Raw genomic sequence first — 20,018 nt, 5'->3', positions numbered from 1 at the left:
ATTGATGTATTATTTTAATTTAACACTGTGAAGCTGAATTGATACAATCTGTATTGTGAAAAGCGCTAAATAAATATACTTGACTTGACTTGTAACGACACATCAAGGATGTTAAAGGTCCCGTTCTTCGTGATCCCATGTTTCAAACTTTAGTTAGTGTGTAATGTTGTTGTTAGAATATAAATAATATCTGTAAAATTATAAAGCTCAAAGTTCAATGCCAAGCGAGATATTTTATTTAACAGAAGTCGACTACATCGAACGGCTCGTTTGGACTACACCCCTCTACTTCCTTCTTTAGTGATGTCACTACAACCGTTTCTTGACTAAGCTCCGCCCACAGGAATGCTCTCTCAACTCTACTGGCTACTTGCACACTACTTATAACTTACTGTTTACTCAGCTCTTACGGTGATTTTCTGAAGTAAAACTAATGCTTCATCTTTTGTGTGATGTACAATAAACTTTATTAAACTCATCAGTATATGTTTGATCATCATTCAGACAGCAGACTTGTAGGCTATTAATAAATAATCGATACATAGCCTACAAGCAGATGACAAACACGTTATAATAACCGTAATTAAACTACTAAACTATACCTGTTTCATCTCTATACAGCACTCTGACTCTGTAGGCATTATTGTCCGACTCGAACTGAACACCGTTACTGAGAGTTTCTGATATTATCATTCCGTGAGATGAAATTGTCCTGACAGACTGAGCACGAGCTCATGAAGCTCCGCCCCCTGGGTCGTCCAGCAGCAGCTCATTTGCATTTAAAGGGCACACACTGAAACAGCTCGTTTTTCTGAGCCCCAAAAAATGCCAATTTAAACATGCTGTAAAAAATGATCTGTTGGGTATTTTGAGCTGAAACTTCACATACACACTCTGGGGACATCAGAGACTTATTTTACATCTTGTGAAAAGGGGCATAATACGGGACCTTTAAGAGGCTAAAAGCAGGTTTAAAACTTGCCCCATTGAAGTCAACAGAGTACAAATTTTAAAAAGAGGATAACAAGGTGTAGGAAACACAGATTTTTGTCATTGTTCTCTGTATTGACAGCACTCCAAATTTACAAAAAAATAAGCTCAATGTTAAAATTGACCAGAGTTCTCCTTTAATGTTGTTGTATTGGCCGTTCAGAAGTTGTGAGTGTTGTGTTCGGTATTTATATTAATTCATTTGATTGTTACAAATGTCTGATAATTGTGGACTCAGAGAAACCTCATACTGAGCTTGTTGTGAACTTGTGCCGTTTGGTTTAGCCAGAATTCGCACATTGTTGCTGTTTTGTTTTGTTTTTGTTCAGTTTTTCTTTATTTTTGTTTTCTCCTGCGCTGTAAATATTTCCGCTCCTTCCAAAACACCATTTTTGGATTTTGCATCAGTTTTTTGTTCAGCTTGTCATTTCCCTTTTCCACTCAAACTGTGTCAGTGTGTTTACTGTTGATCATATGAGCTCCATCATACATTCACTGAAATATTTCACTTTCAGAGGCCGACATCAGAATATTATAGTGAATTATGTGGTGTTTGAACTAAATCACACTTTAACTGATCAGCTCACAGTATTAATATATTTATGATGATTATGTGAGACTGTATAGTTGGTGGAAGTGTGTAATAACAGTGTTTACAATTATTTAAAGGACCCTTTATAGTCTTAAAAGTGACCAAATGCTTGTTTTCTCTATTTCATTTTAGAAAGACTTGCTTTAACTAAACTACATATACTATATTGTTTTATAAATAATATATTTTTATCCATTTTGTATATCTTACACGATTAAACCCCACAGGGGCACCAGACAAGTTTCAGTTTATGATCAAAGTTTTAGTGTTTTATACCCAGCAAACACGTTTCTCTCAAAGTTATGAACAAAGTTCTTCCAGTAACATTAAGAAAAGGCCAACTCCGGCTATATTACGTTGATTCTCATAATGTTATTCAGATCTTGAGAGCTGTGGAAGCGAACGGTTTTCTTATCTGCTAACTGCTAACTTCTAGCTACTTATATTAGGAATATTTTATTTCATTAGCAACTATAGAATAAGTGTATTAGTCAGCTCACATTTTCTTTTTTGTAAATTTGAAACCAAGGAATAAAACCGGAGATTTTCATCTTTTATTTCAACAACGTTTCTGAAGTGGATTTATTGAACTCTGTTGCTGGGCTGACAATGGACACTGCAAATGGGACTAGCTTGTAATAATATTAGACAGTTATTAGTGTAAGCCATTGCAAATCTCAAGATTTCAAACCTCTACATTTACTAAAACGAGGAGGAATGTGGATGTTAGGTTAAAATTATACAAAAAAAAATTAGAGTGTGTAAGTATAGTAAGATTTCTAGGAGTTTGGTTTGATAGTAGATTAACTTGGAGAGAGCATATTGAGAAAATGGGGGGAAGATGTAAGCGAGTAGTGAATGTAATGAGATGTATTTCAGGTCAAGAATGGGGAGCAGATAGATTGGTTTTAAAAACTACATATGATAAGATCTATAATGGATTATGGTTGCATTGTATATGGTTCTGCAAATAAATCTCATTTAATTAAATGAGAAAGAATTCAATCTTATCTAACTTCTCCAATTTCTGCTCTTCAAGTAGAGATGGGTGAAATGCCTTTGCAGAAGAAGACAGCAATTAATGGCATCTTACTGGGCAAATTTGAGAGGACAGAGAGATGATCATCCAACAAGAAAAGTAATGAGTCCTAGTTGGGAACATGAGAAGAGAGAGTGTAATATTTTGGATGGAGTGTGGGGAAATTAGTTCGAGATATGAGATTGGAGGAGGCTGGATATGCTCCAATAATTCCTTTATCTCCAGTACCATTATGGGTTATGCCCTATTTTTTACAGTCTATGGTTATGCCCCAATCAGAAGTAGATTTAAGTTTATTAGAAAAAAGACAAAAGGAAGGTTCATATGGAACAGAAGTATATGATGTAAGGGAGTATATTGGGTCAAGTCATGTGGGTTCTGCATTCATTATTCCAAAGGTTAAAGTGTATAAGAATAAAAGGATATCAGATTGTTTATCGGTTTATACTGGAGAGATGTTTGCAATAATTATGGCAATAAGGTGGATTAGGGAAGTTGAAATATCCAAGGCAGTAATATGTTCAGATTGTAGTTCAGCACTAATAAGTTTGAAGGAGATGAAGTCAGAAACAAGACAGGATATGGTAATAGAGATAATTCAAGAATTATATTCAATCAAACAAGCTAGTTTAGAGGTGCAGTTTGTGTGGGTTCCAGCTCATATTGGGTTGAGAGGTAATGAGGAGGCTGATGCATTAGCAAAAATGGCAATAGAACGAGAAATAGTAGCTATACAGATTTTATTTAGTAGGCCAGAAATTAAATAAATTATTAAAAATAACATTCTGAAAATATGGCAGCAATATTGGGATAATGAAATAAAAGGTAGTAGACATATGCATCAAATACAGTCAACAGTGGGCAAGGGAAGAATATCAGGTAGGAGTAGGTGTGAGGAGAATGTGATTAAAAGATTATTCAAGATTGAACAGTACATCGCACTTAATAAGTAAGCATCCAACAGGTTTCTGTGAGGTATGTGAAGTTAGTGAAACAGTTGAGCATGTATTAATGCACTGTAGGAGATATAATGTTGAAAGAAAAGAGTTGAAGGAGGAATTAAATAATATAGGAGTTAAGTTTACAATTCAAAATGTACTAAAGTCAGATAGGAGTAGCTATAATAAATGTAATGGTAGAATATTTGGGGAATACTGGGTTAAATAAGCGTATGTAAATTAGTTTTTTTTTTCCTGTCATGGTGGCTGGGAGTGGACGGAGGAGCTGAACACGCAGCGCCGGATGAAACTTTTTCGAGCCTCTATGCGGGTAAATAAGGGGAACTTATGTCGGTTGATAGGTTAAAGAAGTATAGGAAAGTGCACAGTGGTCCATTTCTGAGATAGGTGGCGGTAATGCACATATTTGTTTGCGATCTGCCGTTAAACAAAAAAGAAAGAAGAAGAAGAACGCGGGGGTGTTGTTTTGTTTCTCTTTTGTGTGCTCTCCTGCATTTTGCTGTTATTTGTCTTTGCTTGCTTTTGCTTAGTTTTCTTATGTTGTGTTAAAGTTTTCTTCCGTTGGAACTTTACTCTTCTTTATAACGCTGATTTCCCAGAGCTTATTTAAGTCTCTCTCCGATACACAGTGATGGGATCAGGTTAGTACATCAGGTGATTTACATCTCACAACACGATAAAGTTGTTTAACACACTGGTTATGAGCGGGTGCTAATCCATGTATTTCTGTTTATTAGGTAGCGTAGTTAGTGGCGTCCTGCGCTGAAGATATGTTCTTTCCTGTTTTCTTTACTTCGGTTTAGCCTTTGTCCTGGGTTTAGTTTAATTTAGTTTCGTTTAGTTTAGGGTTATGTTTGTTTTATTTCTTTTCTTTAGCACCACTCTTGTCCCTCACTTTGTAATCGTTTGTCTTTTATGATTTGGAAGTATACCGTGTGTTGTATTAATATGGAGCTAGAATTGTGTCTTTATTAAACGAGAGAAAATAAATGATCTGAGAGAAAAAAAAAGTTTGAGAGAAAAATGTACCACATGATAGCAAAAAAGCATTCATGAGAGAAAAAAAAAGAATATTGAGTTTTCATACCAATAGCAAAAAAATAATAATATTTGAGACTAAAAAAAGTTTTGAGATAGTATTTGAAATTTTTAAAATTCTCTCTCAAAATACTATATATATATATATATATATATATATATATATATATATATATATATATATATATATATATATATATATATATTATATACAATTTTTTTGCTATCATTGTGAAAACATTTTCTCTAAAAAAAAGTGTTTCTCTCAAAACACTTTTCTTTGCTCTCGATGCAATTTCTTGGGGTGTTTCTCAATATGCGTTCTTCAGTGATCTTGCGTCCTTGTGTTCTCGTTTTACGTCATCATAACCGTCGAAGTTCAGACCCAATTCTCAAGAACGCAAGTACAGAGGACGCATGAAAGAACCCGGATGTGTTCTTGATACCGAGGATGCATCGAATGCAGACTTGAGCTAGTACTCGCCTGGTGTCCCAGAAGTCATTGCGGCCAGTTCCGAGTTCGTTCTTCCAAGGAAGCTTGGCAAGACCAGTCTCCACGAGAACACAAGTCCGTTCTCTGCGTTCTTGGAATTGAGAAACAGCCTTGCTCTCGTGTCATGATTTTGCTTTCGCTGTGAAAATTGTGTCATGGGCAGGGCCATGTTCCTATTGGCCAGTCGGGTGAGCATCGTCTTGTCTTGCGAGTCGAACTGAATCATTACACCATTGTTCGGTTCACCGGCATAGATGCCGCCTCTGCCTTAGTTGAGCACGGACACTCCAATGTTTGGGTAAGATGATGACACACACAACTCGATGGGTAGCTGGCTGAGCAAGTTCAGCATCACAGAAGATTAAACATTAAAAGATAGCACTCATATTCATGAATGAATGTGTATTATATTATTAGCTTGCTAATCGCTAGTAAAGCTAATCATTAAATAGCCATCATGCTAGGTAAACTTGCAAACTCACCTGGTTTATACTATTTTTAAATCAATGTTTTGTGAATTGTTAGTTTCACTGTAAGTTAAGTTTTCACTAGTTCATTCCCAGCAAACACATTTACGTTGTGGGAACGTCTCTGGCACGTTGCATTTCTGCTATGGCAACGTCGCTGTCTACGTGCTCGCAACATTGTAACAACGTAGAATTGTAAGACGTGACAGGGCTGTAGCAACGTTGTTGCGCGACATTCAGCAACTGAGAGACGACGTTCTTACAATATTTTTATATGGTGTATTTTGTTAGATAATTATATACTTTTTATCGTTTATTGTTTATCTATATTATTATTATTTAATGGGGTTATCAACACCTGCAAGTGTAGCCTACACTTTGAAGAGTAAAAATGACAGAAGGTTTCGTTAATTCAACTTTATTAAAACTACATATAATCAAATTACACTTCCAAAAGTCAGACATTTGTGGAAAAAAAAGAAAAGAAATAAACGAATATACAAATTTATTTTAAGTATAATAAATAAAACTAGAAAAAAATATGTAGCGCTCCAAACAGAAAAAAGTTCTTGTACTACAGGTGCGTAGAGCCAATGGCATATAGAATAAACAAGAGAAAAACATACGCACGAAAGCCGGAAAACAAACGCTGGTTGGCCTCTCACGTCCAAATTTGAGGAAGTGGTGGGGGAAGTGACGTATGCCATAAAGCAGTCGAATTGTGTAGTTCTTTTTGTGCTCGGGTTACTACCCGAACCCCGAAGTTACGCAGTGCCAGTAAAAGCAATACAGACCCTGTCAGGCTATGGCAGACGTGTCATTCAACTTATTGTAAGTCGATGTACCATCACAAGGGTCTTGGAAATATATTATGAAGGTTGAAAAGCTACATAGTGTTCCTTTAATGAAGAAGCAGAATAATGTTAGGATTAGCAATAAAAATAATTAATGAATTGGTATCAGATACTGTACGATGAATAGATAGACAGACATAAATGCTTAGTGTCATTTATTATAAAAACAAACTCAGTAATTGAAATCTTTTACTTTGGCAAATCAGCTCCTCCCACTGCAATCACATCATCAGTGAAGCTCCTCCCACTGCAATCACATCATCAGTGAAGCTCCTCCCACTGTAATCACATCATCAGTGAAGCTCCTCCCACTGTAATCATATCATCAGTGAAGCTCCTCCCACTGAGAGAACAAAGAGAACAAAGAAAGGTTGGTGTTTATTCTTCATTCATTCATGAAACTGAAGACAGTCTTTTTAGAAACATTCAAGCACTTCATCAGATTTAGATAAACAGTTAAACAATGAAATTACACAGAATGTTCTGGGTTTTATTTGAAAAAAATGGTCAGTAAAGGGAGGTTTGAGACATTTTTATATTGATTGTCAACATCAGATCAAGCTAAATACATTTTTTATTTTACATTTGTTTTATATCTGGTTCCCAATTTGCAACAATGTTACCAGAATTTTAGTCATTTTCAACCTAGTGTACAATTTTTATTTTTTTTAAAGAATGAACCGTAAACACACAAGTTACTGATAAAGTTTTATTTGTCAAATTTCATACAAGTTATTCATAGTTATAGAGATTCTTCTTACAGTAACTTTGGTAACAGGGTTGATGAATGCAGTCAATGCTCCAGTTTGTGTAAAAACTGAGTCTATGGATTGAGATTATTTTATTGTCCTCCCATCATGCTGTTGAAAAAGCCCAGATGATGTCACATAGTGCTGGGCGGTGTACCGGTTCATACCGAATACCGGTGTTTATTTTTGTTATGATATGAATTTTTAAAATACCGCAGTACCGCTGTATGTCGCTTTAATAACGATCAGAACGCAGCGCTGCGCGACACTGTTTGAGAGGGTCCTTTTTCACTGTTGCACTGTGGTGACGCACGTGTTACTAAGCGTGACTTTGAAGGTGGATAGGTTCAACTATAATTGATAGCTGTCAAATTATATTACAGTGTTTCCCATTGATTGGTTCACAGTATCAACACAGCCTTTTGGAAAATCTATTTGTGGTTGGCATTGACATCATTGAATAAACATGAGCACTGCACGTTTCAAAATCAAAACGCGGCGCGGGTGTCAACGTTTATGAGCGTTGCTGCTTTGTGTACAGCCGTTACTGTGGAAACCGCTATTTCTGCCGTTCCTAAAGCGCCTCCTGCTGGAGCCTCTTTGTGAACAGCCTTGCAAACCTGTATTAATACTAGTGTGGATTTTTTTCTACAATATTCACTCATGACAGTAAAACAGGGGATTCTAAGTCAATCTACTGCAGTATTTCCTCTCTCACTCAGTGAAAAATGTGTTTTACACCCAGTCATGCTTGAAAAAACAAAACAAAACGTCATATACCGTGAAACCGGTGTAATTTAGAAAAATACCGTGATGTGGATTTTTGGTCATACCGCCCAGCACTAGTGTCACAATTTTAATGTTGCGTTCACACCGAACGGGAATTGAGCGTCACATTCGCTTCTATCACGTCTAGTTGGACGCTTGAACATTTTGAATCCACTCACGCGTCCAAAGCGAATTGGACAAACGTTTGAAGCGAATAGACGCGTGTTCGAGGCGAAATCCGCTTCTTGTGGGAGGGGCCAGTGCTAGGCTGTGGTCTGTTTGCAAGATGGCTGATGTTGATCGAGCATTCATCGCAAGAGTCACTGCTCGTATTTGCTCTGGAGAGTAGAAGAGCGGCGTAGGGGTAATCGTCGCTTTACTTGGGTCCACCAGAGCCTCCGGAGGCGAACCCTGTTTGGCGAGTTTCACCACTTGCTCCAGGAGCTGCGCCTGGATGACGGCCCCTTTCAGCGGTACTTCCACCTGTCCCGCGATCAGTTTGAAGACCTGTTGTCCTGCATCGGAACGAGGATCACCCTCCAGGACACTGGTCACTTCACCACGTGACAGCAGCAAGCAGGCTCCTGATTGGTTAACGCGGCTTGAACAGACACCAAAGTTCAGATTTTTCTACTCAGGCGTCAGACGCGAATTCGCTTAAATTCGTGAAATAAAATCACTTGCGCCAGACGCTCAATTCGAGGCGAAATCGCGTCCATCGCGCCGCACTAAATGCGTCTATCGCGCCGCAGGACCTCCAGGCGCACGTCAATGTGTCTTTACATTGCCTTAACATGGAAATCACTCGCTCCAGACGCTCAATTCGCATTCGGTGTGAACGCAGTATAAGAAATGCTCTGTTTCTCAAAAGGAGGAAAATCATGTCAGGACTATAAAGCGTTAAGAGCTCGCTCAAGCACTGCGGAGCTAAACCATTTAGTGCTTTGTAAGTAATCAGCAATATTTAAAAATGTATACGATGTTTAATAGGGAGCCAGTGCAGTGTTGACAGAACCGGGCTAATATGGTCATACTTCCTGGTTCTAGTAAGAACTCGAGCTGCTGTGTTTTGGACTAGCTGTAGTTTGTTTATTAAGTGTGCAGGGCAACCACCCAGTAGAGCATTACAATAATCTAGCCTTGAGGTCATGAACGCATGAACTAATTGTTCCGCATTTGTCAATGAGAGCATATGGCGTAATTTAGATATATTTTTAAGATGGAAAAATGCGGTTTTACAGATACTGGACACGTGACTTTCAAATGAAAGGTTGGTATCAAAGAGAACAGTCCACGGCGCTTAGGGCCACATCAATTTCCTGCGAATGCACACTGTGTCGTTCGTCCCAAAAATTTGTAAGTGAGCATCGATTATGGTCACAAAGTCAGTCTCCGCTAACTCCTGCCGGTCTTCCGCTTCAGGTGGTCGAGAACGGTGCTCGAAAAATATCAGATGCCAGCCTCGAGAGGCTGGTTCCCTTAGTAGATTTTTTAGAAGCATGGGAACGTCTTCCCAATATATCTGCATGGGTCCTGCATTTAATAAAAATAGGGTACAGACTGTAGTTCGGTCACCCCCCCCCCCCCAAGTTCGCTGGGGTGGTACAGACTGCAGTGGTTCCCAGAACAGGCTCGGGTAATGGAATAAGAAGTACACTCTCTGCTGATCAAAGAGGCCATAGAACGTGTTTACTCCTCCTGACAGGGAGTCCGGGTTTTACAGCCGGTACTTTATAGTTCCAAAAATTATGGAGGGTTAAGACAGATTTTAGATCTATGGCACTTGAATCGTTCTCTGAGAAGGTTCAGGTTCAAGATGCTCACTATTCCCATCATTGTGAATCAAATCAGATCCGAGGACTGGTTTGTCACGATAGATCTAAAAGACGCTTATTTCCATTTCTCCATCCTTCCATGTCACAGGAGATTCCTGAGGTTTGTTTTCGGGGGCGAAGCAGACCAATATCGGGTTCTTCCGTTCGGCCTAGCACTCTCTCCCGCCACATTAACTAAGTGTATGGACGCAGCTCTGGCTCCACTGAGGCTTCAGGGTATCCGTATACTGAATTATATCGACGACTGGCTTATATTGGCCCAGTCTCGAGAAATGGCAGTTCGGCATCGAGATGTCGTCCTTGGCCACATTCAGAACCTGGGGTTGAGACTCAACACAAAGAAAAGCGAAGAAAACTACGTTTCTGAGCGTGGTATGGAATTCGGTTACGATGCGGGCACATATGTCTCCCGCACGTATCAAGTCCATCCTGGAGGGCATCAGTCTTCTTCTGTTAGCCCCGTTGTGGCCGGCCCGAGTATGGTTTTCAGACATCATTTCACTCCTGATAGCTCCGCCGTGGCAGATTCCTCTGAGGAGAGGGTTCTGTTGTCTCAGGCGGAGGGCACAATATTCCACCCTAGCCCGGAGCTGTGGAATCTGTGGGTATGGCCCCTGAGGGGGTCCAGTACCTAAATGCTGGTCTATCAACCAGGGTGGTTGAAACCATACTTAGCTCTAGGGCTCCGTCCACTAGGAGATTATATGGCCTCAAGTGGAATGTCTTTTCCACTTGGTGTAGAGAACATGAGTTAGATCCAGTTAACTGCCCGGTGGCTTCAGTTCTGGAGTTTCTCCAAGATCGTTTCTCTGCGGGTCTCTCCCCGTCCACAGTTACGGTTTACGTGGCTGCCATTGCAGCTTTCCATGCACCACTGAGTGATGGGCCGCTGGGGAGGAACCAGCTGGTGATACGTTTTCTCCGTAATACATGGAGGATGAGGCCGACAACCAGGACCAGAGTTCCTGCCTGGGATCTGGCGGTGGTTCTTAAAGGTTATCCCTGGCCCCCTTCGAACCACTTCAGTCAGCTTCACCTAAGGACTTGACATTTAAGATGGCATTTCTCTTAGCCATTACCTCGCTTAAGAGGGTGGGAGATCTCCAAGCCCTGGCAGTTTCGCCAGCTTACTTGGAGTTTGCCCCGGGAGGAGTTAAGGCCATCTTGCATTCACATGCTTTGTCCTGTCAGAGCACTGAGTATTTACCTTGAGAGGTCCTCTTCTTGGAGGTCGGACCAACTGTTAGTGTGTTTTGGGTCACCTAAGAAGGGGCTTTCTGCATCCAAGCAAACAATCAGTAACTGGATTGTACAGGCTATTGTCTCGGCTTACCAGGTGCGCAATCTGCCTTCACCTTTGGCCATAAGGGCTCATTCCACTAGAGGCATGGCTTCCTCTAGGGCCCTCTACTCGGGGGTGCCCCTCCCGGAGATCTGTGAGGCAGCCGGTTGGGCTACCCCACACACTTTTATCAGATTTTATAGTCTGCACCTCCCTAATACGCCCGGTGCGCGGGTGCTCTCGCCCTAGCTTGTGCCTATCAGTTTCACACTGGGGCAGGCATTTTGATGCGTGGCATAGTGAGTATTCATTCCCCAAAGAGTCGTTTTTAACGACGCAGTGCGAGTTCCCTCGAATACGAACATCTCGGGTTACGTCTGTAACCCGTTCCCTGAGAAGGGAACGAGACACTGCGTTGCCTTGCCACACCCCTTCATGCCTAGGAGCTGCTTGCTTCATCACGAGGCTAACGCGTGTGTGTACTGGTGTTTATTTATACTTCCGGGTATGCCATCACGTTACGTCATGACACAACACCAATCAGGATTGGAATAGTTTCATTCATACTTCAGAGGCGCATGCTCAGGGAGCGTCCCCAAAGAGTCTTTTTAACGATCGAGTGTCCTTCTCAGGGAACAAGGGTTACAGATGTAACCCGAGACGTTCTTAAACCTTCCTGTTATGACTCCGAGTGTGAAACTGCTTCAGACAATTCAGTGTGTGAAGGAAACTGAACAAATCATTCAAACGGATTCGCAAACTGATTTAGACAGATCTGCCAACTTGTTTGATGAAGTCTTAGAACAGAGAATCGACTCAAAAGAGTGATTCATTTGTGAATTGAGCATCGCTCATGCCCAGAAAAAAGATACAGCATGCTTGGAATAAACTACGCATTTAACATGTATTGCGTTAAAATAAAGTAACAAGAGGAACGTCGCCCAACAGTTTTTTTCATTAGAAATGTACTCGAACATTTAAATCTACTCTACTTATTTTTTTCAGAAAAATACTCAAGTAAATTTAATGAAGTAAATGTACTTCGTTACTACTAGGCTTGAGTATCGAGTATCGATTGGAGCCTACTTCCCACTTTAGTTAAACATTTGTAAACTGTAACGTACACGGCATGGTAAATGCGTGTATTACTAGCACAGGTGTCAGCGTATATGGATTATGCTAAACTGCGAACCGATACATTTTATGAGATGCTGTGTGAGTTGCTTTAACTCATAGTGTCTCATAAAGTTTATTCAGAGCAAACAACCCTGACGTTAAACCTTAAAAACGTACTTATATGATGTTTTCTTATTCTTTGGTATCGTGCAAGTTGCAACCATATTCTCTCGTCCTCTGCTCGTCCGTTTGAAAACTGCGCGCAAAGCCGGCGAACGTAAAAAAAAAATGCATAAACACATTTACACATGTGTAAACAACCTTATTTAGCTTATTTTACCTGATAGCCCATTTTAGCTGTGAAAATAGCAATTGATGGAGAAGGTCAGACTATTTCCTTCAGAAAGACCATTGGTTAGCTAGTTCGTTTAAAATGTCCTAAAAAATTGTTTAAAATAGATTAGATATTTATATTGTAGTTGAAAACAGCCCTATGAGAAATTCATATTAAAGATCATAAAAAGTAAAAAGTTCATAGAATTAAAATTGATCTAAACTGTATTGTATATTTTATATATTGTATAGGCAGTATTTTATATTTTAATGTTAATATCATGTTAGATAATTGTCATTGATCAAATATATTTAACAGGTCTTGCTAAAGAAACATGGGATTCCTATAATGTTTTAAAAATAATAATTGGAAGATAAATTTATCTCGTTCATGGAAAGTTTCAAGAAACTATAATCAATTTATAAAAAGGCATCAAATAACAGTTGTCTTGGGCTCACTTTCATGTCCTTTCACTTTAGATTTCTCTCTTTGAATTATTTTGATGTACTGAAAATTAAATTTAATATTTTTTTCTTTCATGTCAGACCAGATGGAAGAGAGCGTGAAGACAGAAGAACTGAGTGAAGTGGAGGAGGAACATCATGTCAAACGCTCAAATACTAAAAATATACTTTTAAAGAAAAGAGCCAAGAAATCTTTCACCTGCACTCAGTGTGGAAACAGTTTCACAAGCAAACAAAGTCTTGAGCGTCACATGAGGATCCACACCGGAGAGAAGCCGTTCTCATGTGATCAGTGTGGAAACAGTTTCACAAGCAAACAAAGTCTTCAGCGCCACATAAGGATCCACACCGGAGAGAAGCCGTTCACATGTGATCAGTGTGGGAAGTGTTTCACACACAAAGAAAGTCTTAAGGTTCACATGATGATCCACACCGGAGAGAAGCCGTTCTCATGTGATCAGTGCAGCAAAACATTTCTCTGTGCATCAGACCTGAAGAACCACCTGACAGTTCATACAAAGGAGAAGCCACATTCATGTTCTGTGTGTGGAAAGGGTTTTTCCCTGCTGCCAAATTTACATAAACATCAGAAAATTCACACTGGTGTAAGAGAGTACATGTGCTTTGAGTGTGAGAAGACTTTCATTTCAGCGAGCAAGTTAAAACGGCACCAGAGAATTCACACTGGAGAAAAACCTTACAAGTGTCCACACTGTGACCAGAGATTCAGTCGATCAGCAAATCTGAAAAGACATGAGAGGATCCACACTGGAGAAAAACCTTACAAGTGTTCACACTGTGACCAGAGATTCAATCAGTCTGCAAATCTGAAAACACATGAGCGGATCCACAGCAAAAGCATTCCCGGTTTGTTACTTTATTTAACTTATTCTACTTTATTTAACGTTAATAATACACCGCACATAAATTTCTAAATCAGCCGTTGCAATAATCAAATGTGGACAATGAAAGATTTATGCAAATATTGAATTACAAGCTACCCTAAAAAAATTAGTTTTAAGGTAAGATTTAAAAATTTGTGACAAGTGCTGAATATATAGACATTCAATAGGCCTAATATTCAATATTCAGTAAAATACTTTACTTGCATATATACAATATGAATACAATATGTTCACCTTATCAGTTGCAATTATTAGGCTTTTTATGTAATTGCAAAAATAGTTTACTGCATACAATATTATTATTTTCTGTAATGTTCTGGATGCTGTTTTCTCCATTTGTTGATGTAGTGTCTAATGGATGATCTGTAGTGCTTATTTTATTGACTCGTGTGTGTGTGTGTGTATGATCTGAAAGCATTGTTTGATTTTGAGAAGTCAATGGTTCTCTTACGAGAGGTTCTCTCGTACTGTGTAATATCTTACGCTATGGGGAAATCTCTTTTCCGCGAGATATTGAAGCCAAAAATTATACTTAATTTTGAAATAATGTAAATCGCGTTGCGGCTGCATGCACGCATAGGCAAGACGGCTCCCGTGCCGATTGGCTGCCATACGGCAACTGCAGCAGCCTATCGAGAGAGGCCCCCGTGACGTCAAATCCAATGGGGGCGCTTTGCGCCCACTGCATCACGTCCCGCCAAAACTCACGTGGCCTGGGCCTATAAATATAGCTCGATAGGCTGATTTCACTGAATTTTTCATTTCTTCAGCGAAGCTTACGCATCGCTGGATCCGGAGAGAAAGAAGCCGCGACGTCTGAGAAAGCTCTTCAGCGGGACGAGCCACTGCACCTGAAGCCACTGGCCGCGCCATTCCTGCTGCTCTATCCGGCGTTATATCCTTTTCTCTGCTACTGTGTTTTGTGTGTGTGTGTGTGTTCGCCGCCGCGAAACACACTCTCATTGCACTAAAAGAGCCGGGCGTCTTTTTCAAGATGCCCCTTTCCTGTGGCTTGTGTCGAGCCCCACTCAGCGACGAGGATCGCCACGTGTTCTGCGTTTCCTGCCTAGGTGAGGATCACGCAGCGCTCGCTGACGGCGGCTGCCCTCACTGCGAGCTACTGCCTACGGTGACTCTGAGGACTTGCCTGGCATCCTTCTCTGAGACTGCACCTCTGCCCGCCGCGGTACTGCGCCGTAAAAAGCGCTGTGCTCAACAGGTCCCGGAACCTCCCCCAACCCACAAAAGCTCGCCGGTTCACCCGCCTGCTTCACCCGCTTCGCTAGAGTCTCTTCCTGATGGACAGCGGCTGCCGTCTACCACCGCTTCCGTCGTGGATATCGACCAAGAAGCCGCGTCTGTGGGGGATGATACCTGCTCTCCCTCTGTTCGAGCCGTGCAAAATGCGAGATCAGGAGATCAGGAGCGGACGGTCACTGGGCTAGTTTTCTTTACGTTACAAGAAAGCTACCCCTCCCTTGCGCCCCATTCACGTGCATCGCCTGCAAAAGGAGGAAAGAGGGTATTTTAGTCCCGCCGAGGCCGGACTAACCTCCATTTCTCACACATTTCTCAGTTCCCTCTTAAGTTATGGTGACTGGAAGTATCAATATTGCAGCAAACGAGCCTGTTATAATACACGCATGCCTGCAAACAAACGCCGAAGCAAAACATGATGACGCTCTCTCTCTCTTACCCGCTCTCTCTCCCTTTGCTCGGGCCGCGCAAACTTCGCCGTTCGCAAGGGATGTCAGAAACGGACGGTCACTGGGCTAGTTTTCTTTACGTTACAAGAAAGCTACCCCGCCCTCGCACCCCATTCACGTGCATCGCCTGCAAAAGGAGGAAAGAGAGTGTTTTAGTCCCGCCGAGGCCGGACCACCCTACATTTCTCACACATTTCTCAGTCCCCTCTGAAGGTCAGGTGACTGGAAATGTCAATATTGCAGTTTTCCCCTGAGGCTCAGTGGCGGAATCTTAGACGCCAGAGACCCGTGTTCGAATCCTGGGTCTGCCGGCAGAAAAAAAAATGATGCCCCTTAAAAAGGCGACTGCAGATGTGTATTTTGCAGCCAACAAGCGCGTTGTACAACCCGCTCGCCTGCACCCAAACACGTTTCTAAAATAAATAAAATAAATGAGGCCATCTCCTCGTTACTCCTCGTCTCCTCGAAGTAGCACATCTACTTCGAGCCGTAATAGCGAAACTGTTGAGCAAAGGGGCCATAAAGCCTTTATCTCAAGCTCAGAGCGAAGGGGGTCTGTACAGCAGATATTTTCTGGTACCGAAAAAAGACGGGGGTCTCTAGATCTAAGACCGATTCTAGATCTAAGACAGCTGAACAAAGTGCTTTCAAAACGCCGGTTCAGAAATGCTCACTACCGGGAAAATCCTCATGCAAATTCGCCAGGGGGACTGGTTTATGTCAATAGATCTGAAGGACGCGTATTTCCAAAAACAAATAACGTCACATCACAGGCGTTTCTTGAGATTCGCCTTCGAGGGCCAGGCTTATCAATACACAGTCCTGCCGTTCGGCTTGTCCCTAGCACCCCGCACATTCACGATGTGCATGGACGCGGCGCTCGCACCCCTGAAACTTCGGGGCATGCGAGTTTTGAACTACTTGGACGATTAGCTGATTCTAGCTGAATCTCACTCGGAGCTCATAGAACACAGGACCATATTACTCGAACATCTCGAGAATCTAGGTCTTAAAGTCAATTGGGCGAAGAGTTACAAGTCTCCCACTCAGAGAATTTCTTTTCTGGGCTTTTGGCCTTGGCCAAACTTCCAAGGCCAGTCACTTGGAAGGAACGATCTGGTTATTCGCTTCCTTAGAGGAGCTAAGAGGTTACATCCTCCCAGACCTCCCTCAGTTCCCATGTGGGACCTTTCTACGGTCTTGGAGGCCATGAAAGGTGCCCTATTCATTGTCTTTCAAGACAGCTCTTCTGGCTCTCGCTTCATTGAAGCGTATAGGGGACTTACAAGCGCTCTCAGTGAGCGCGACATGTATGGAGTTTGGGCCAAATGACTCGAAAGTCATACTCAAACCGAGGCACGGGTACGTTCCTAAATCCCTCAACACACCGTTTAGGGCTCAGGTGATTTCCCTGCCGGTCTATAACAAGGAGATGGACGCGAGCTTCCTTTGCCCGGTCAGGGCATTAAGGGCTTATGTGTCTCGCTCGACTGTCTTCAGACAGACAGAGCAGCTCTTTGTTTCGTTCAGCGGACGTTCTAAGGGACTAGCCGTGTCGAAACAGAGCCTATCCAGATGGATAGTTGATGCTATAGCACTGGCTTACGCTTCTAAGGGCCTGCAGTGCCTGTTAGGTGTTAGAGCGCACTCCACAAGAGGCATGGCCTCGTCGTGGGCTTGGTCTAGTGGGATTGCCTTGCAAGATATCTGAATGGCGGCAGGCTGGGCTCCCTGTCTACATTCATAAGGTGTTATAACCTAGAGGTTCCCGTTTTGCAGGCTAAGCTGCTTTTGGTCTAATAGATAGGTATTGTCTGCTCCGATGCTTTCGGCCCAGAATACTGAATCCGCTTGAGCAACGCTCGCTGATCGATCATGCAACTCTATGGGCAGTGTGTAAGACCCATAATATTCATCAGTCCAGGCCGAGTTTTTTCGCCCTGGCTGTGTAGAACACTATCAATATAATTTCTCCTTATAGGATGCTATTTATTACAGGAATGATGCTATTCTAGCCCCTCTTCCTGGACTCTCTGCGAGTCCCTGATGACCATGTACTATATGAGCCCCGGGCACTTGCCCTTGGGACTTTGGTATTGGATCTCAGCATGCACGGCGTTTTACACTGTGTTCCCCATAGCGTAAGATTTTACGCAGTACGAGAGAACCTCTCGTAAGAGAACGTACTCGGGTTCTCTCTAGAAGAGGGAACGAGTAGTGCGTATCTTTGCCGTGCCTGCAACACGCTCTGGTTCGCTTCGGCGATGAAAAACCAGTGAAAGCAGCCTATCGAGCTATATTTATAGGCCCAGGCCACGTGAGTTTCGGCGGGACGTGACGCAGTGGGCGTGAACCCCCCCTTGGATCTGACGTCACCGGGGCCTCTCTCGATAGGCTGCTGCAGTTGCCACAGGGCAGCCAATCGGCACGTGAGCCGCCTTGCCTAGGTCTGCATGCTGCCGCAACGCGATTTACATTATTTCAAAATTAAGGATAATTTTGGGCTTCAATATCTCGCGGAAAAGAGATTTCCCCATAGCGTAAGATATTACGCAGTACTCGTTCCCTCTTCTAGAGAGAACCGAGGTTACGTTAGTAACCGAGTACGTTTTGTCAGTTTAGTTGAAAATTTGGATTTGTGTTTACAGTTTTTCTGAATTGCTAAAACACTAACTCCCATTCTCTGAACCAGGAATCTGTTTCCACAATCTCTGATCAGTTTCTTCAGTTCTGCACATACACTGACATATTTTTCTATTGACTTATTTTTCAGGCCATCTCCTCCAGTGAACAGAACGATGCTGAACTGAGCAGCTCTTGGACTACAGATGCTAGGCTGTTCTGTTTCTTGTTGGTCGTCGCTGCTATATGCTAGGCTGTTCTGTTTCTTGTCTGTCGTCGCTGCTATATGCTAGGCTGTTCTGTTTTTTGTCTGTCGTCGCTGCTATATGCTAGGCTGTTCTGTTTCTTGTCTAGAGTGTTTTGTTTCTTTTATGTTCTTATATAAGTTAAGTTAAGCTAAATAAAGTTAAGCTGCTGCAAGTAGATCCTGCATCCTTCCCTGCTTCAACCTGCTTTGTGACGCATGTTTTTGGTCATCACATTAAAAATAACAATAATATTTAGAGATGTGAAGAGCTGGAAAAAGTGTGAATGGCTTGAAAGTCCGTGAACGTAGGCTCACTATTGGCCGGCGCTGGTCATGTGTGTGATGCGTGTGATGCTGGCCAATAGTGAGCCTACATTCTGACGTACAACCCAGACGCGCTGCGCTGTTACACTACGTGAACTCACTCAGAGGCCCACACAGAAGAACATGAAGAGTTGAATAAAGTCGTTATTTTTGTGCACAAGAAGTATTCTCGTCACTTGATAAACTTAAAGGGACACTTCACCCATTTGCTTTGCATCATCAGAAACCCAGTCATATTTTTGAATGGTCGTGCATTATTCCCTCATTTTCCCCTGAGACGGGAGAAATACGGATTTCAGTGTTGTAGTTCCTGCTTATAATGATGTAAAAATACCATTTCTTTGTAGAGGGGTTGAGACTACAAACACTCGGTCCTCATTTTTCCAGGGGCTGGGACCCACTCACGCTACAGACCTATTACAGATCAGTGGGGGGGACTTCACTTGCAGAAACTAAAGGCAATATCCGCCATCTTGTTTGGAAGCTAAGCTAACAGGCGCTGTGGAGCCAGATGTGAAGTTACGACAATGGCGGAAGAAGAGGATTTTGAAAGTCTTCTTTCACTCTTCTGTCGAATGCGATTCTGATGCTCGACTCAGATGTTCGTGGTTACCATTACGAGCCGCAATATAGCGAAGAGCAGCGGAGGCTGATGGAGGAACAGGAGGCGGAGGCAGAAGACCTGTCTGGCGTGGACGAGGAGCCCGGACAGGCTCGAGCTGGGGCGGACTGGTGGTGTCTGTGCTCTCACTGTACGACTACAGACACAGAGATAGAGTCCGTCTGCTGCAAAGAATTTCAACGATGCTAATTTCAAGCTCTGGGTGTAGCTAGCCTTGTAGACGGAAGAGTGATTTCTCTGATAGGCGGATCCCTCATAGGCGGTGTTCTGGATTAATGGGAGTGGCTTGTGGAGCTGTGCATTGTGGGAGTTGTTGTTTTCCATACAAATCCGCCCTAAAGTTACTTTCTGTCTTTCCTCGGTCAAGAAGACACCAAATTCAAAATTTATGTTACATTTCGACTACATATATGACCCACTTTCAATAATGATCAATGTTCCCACGGGTGAAATGCTCCTTTAAGGTTGAGCCACTGTAGTCACTTGGACTATTTTAACGATGTCTTTACTAACTTTTCTGAGCTGGCAGATTACCCAGTAGCCTATGGAGAAGTGAGACAGCTCACTAATAAATATCTTAATTAGTGTTCCGAAGATGAACGAAAGACTTAC

The 20,018-nt window shown here is 42.1% G+C and overlaps 1 long non-coding RNA gene across 2 annotated transcripts; it reads left to right on the top strand.

The window, feature by feature from the left end:
- The first annotated feature begins 3,819 nt into the window (after positions 1 to 3,819).
- On the top strand, positions 3,820 to 18,943 carry LOC308684669. 2 transcript variants are annotated; one of them, XR_014029383.1, is made up of 5 exons: positions 3,820 to 4,221; positions 6,639 to 6,802; positions 13,062 to 13,847; positions 18,365 to 18,759; positions 18,826 to 18,943. It is a non-coding gene; the product is annotated as an uncharacterized lncRNA (long non-coding RNA). The 2 variants fall into 2 exon arrangements; XR_014029384.1 differs by having other exon boundaries at positions 18,365 to 18,633; positions 18,826 to 18,942.
- Positions 18,944 to 20,018: the final 1,075 nt, after the last annotated feature.

The sequence above is a fragment of the Scardinius erythrophthalmus genome, assembly GCF_964197995.2.
Source record: "Scardinius erythrophthalmus genome assembly, chromosome: 24".
In the NCBI taxonomy this organism is placed as follows: domain Eukaryota; kingdom Metazoa; phylum Chordata; class Actinopteri; order Cypriniformes; family Leuciscidae; genus Scardinius; species Scardinius erythrophthalmus.
Note: the sequence above shows the minus strand (reverse complement) of the source record. Positions and strands in the feature narration are given on the sequence as shown.